The sequence below is a fragment of the Austrofundulus limnaeus genome, unplaced genomic scaffold (assembly GCF_001266775.1).
Source record: "Austrofundulus limnaeus strain Quisiro unplaced genomic scaffold, Austrofundulus_limnaeus-1.0 Scaffold1411, whole genome shotgun sequence".
NCBI lineage: Eukaryota > Metazoa > Chordata > Actinopteri > Cyprinodontiformes > Rivulidae > Austrofundulus > Austrofundulus limnaeus.
Genome location: NW_013953813.1, coordinates 63,310 through 65,502, shown reverse-complemented (window position 1 = coordinate 65,502; position 2,193 = coordinate 63,310). Strand labels below are relative to the sequence as shown.

Here is a 2,193-nt window from a genome sequence, read left to right as displayed (position 1 = left end):
TGTGTGTGTGTGTGTGTGTGTGTGTGTGTGTGTGTGTGTGTGTGTAAGATTACGGGTTAAAATCTAACATTTTTTAATAGCCACAATATCATTCCACCGATGACAGGTCTTAAAAAAGAGTGGTTATTTCGGCAGCTACGTTGCAATCGTGAAGAATAGCGTGTATTGCGACAACTGGAAGTGATAAAACTACACGAAATGTACCGCAGTCTGTATTAATACTGTCTAGCACAAACATATTATGAGGATGCAGATGGTCATTTTCATAAATGCTCGCCTGCAATTTCCACACCCCGTTGTGACAGGTGTCGGATGTCCAGGAAGCTTTGTACAACTCTTTTTTCTGAGCGATCTTGGATTTTGTGGGAGGATTGCTCCAGATAAGAACTCGATTTTTGTTTTTTTCAGAGTCAGGGCTCGTTTTTGGGATAAACTCATCTAGCGGGAGTAACGCGATTAGAACCAACCAGTCCTCATATTTAATGATGGACTGAGGAGTGTCGGTTAAAAACTGCTCGTTGTCGCAAATTTGATAAAAACCCACCTCCCCCCTGTGATAATTAAACACATAACCCACGCTCGCGGTGAAACCATATTTCTCTAAAGAGAACTCTCTGTGCAGAAGATGCGGTGGGGGGACCTGGCTTCTAAATATACAGTATATACGCTATTTTTATTTTTTGGGAGCTCCTGCCAGGTCTTCAGCCTCGGGCCGCGAAACGGATACCGGGGTGAAGAAGGTGCCAATTCGAGCATCTGATTCAAGATTAGCGTTCTGTTTGTCTAGTTCTGTAGAGGTGGCTGCATTTTTACTTCTTTTTTCCGGTTGTTCATCAGCATGTTCAACTGGTGATCCGCCCCTCTTAGACATGATTTTTCTGAAAAAAATAAATAGAAAGACAGACAAAAAATAATTAAAAATCAATTTGCAACACGTGAAATATAAAAACATTATAACTCTATATAAAATTTTTTTACTGACCTGTTAGTTTAGTTTGTGCAAAAAAAGGAAAACTCCGCTTCTAATTGCTGCGCAAGGCTGCTGCTGTTGGAACACACAAACAGAGTACATTTAAATATATGTATATATACACATTAAACATAATAAAACAAATAAAATAAATACAAACCTTTAAAATTTACGTTGGTCTGCTGGTGGTGGTGCCGCGGAACACTGGTGGAACATGGAGATGGTTCTTCACGCTGTTGATATAGAGTACAATTAAAAAATATATATAAATACATTAAACTGAATAAAACTTAATAAATACAAACCTTTAAAATTTACTTAAGTTGCCGTAGCAGTCGCGCTGGGGTCTTGTCACTCGCTGATGAAAGTACTGACGGGCCTGTAACGCAGCAGGTGTCTTCTCGGGGGTGGCAGTATGGAATGAATGAGACGCGTTCTTTTAAACACATCGAGAACCGCGGAGGGGTGGGAATTAATGCTTTAAACACGATCTGATTGGCTGACGTGTGGGTCTAAAGTCTAACCCTATCCGCTGATTGGACGTGGTCATTTTGATGAAAGCTTTCACAGCCTGTAAGCTTCAGCAAGGCAGGAAGTCACGAACTGTGGACATCTGCTCAAAAAACAGGATGTTGTGGTCAACAGAATAGGCTTCATGTCAGCTCAAACACTTTTGCAATATAACATCTGCTCAAAAACATGATGTTGTGGTCAAGGCTTACAGTAATTCGAGGGGGTAAAAGGGAGGCTAAGTTACGGTAAATTGAGGGGGAAAAGGGAGGGTAGGGGTTACTGGAAGTCGAGGGGGAATGAGGGAGGGGGATAGTTACGGTAAATCAAAAGAGGAAGTCACGAAAAGGAAGTTGACCATATATGGTGGTCCCACAGGAAGGACAGACCGGAAGCTGACCATATACAGATGTCCCGCCCTAAAGGGGCGTGGCACCTGTCACTTTTCTGTGACGTCATTTCTTAATAAGTTGATGAATGGTTGTGAACACCATGTTCAGGCATAAGGGTGTCCATATGTGCACTTGGCACCAGGACACCCTAGGCTGCAGTTCGATGATCGATTTTGTCATCGTTTCATCGGATCTGCGGCCGTATGTCTTGGACACTCGGGTGAAGAGATGGGCGGAGCTGTCCACTGACCACTACCTGGTAGTGAGTTGGCTCCGGTGGTGGGGAAGGACGCCAGTCAGACCTGGCAGGCCCAAACGGGT

The 2,193-nt window shown here is 43.2% G+C and overlaps 1 long non-coding RNA gene across 1 annotated transcript; it reads right to left on the bottom strand.

Annotated features, from left to right (window-relative positions):
* Window positions 1-227: 227 nt before the first annotated feature.
* LOC106535309 (uncharacterized) lies at window positions 228-1,194 on the bottom strand. Its single transcript, XR_001312424.1, has 3 exons — window positions 1,131-1,194; window positions 983-1,045; window positions 228-878 (listed from the first exon to the last, which is right to left on the bottom strand). It is a non-coding gene; the product is annotated as an uncharacterized LOC106535309 (long non-coding RNA).
* Between the last annotated feature and the right edge of the window lie 999 nt (window positions 1,195-2,193).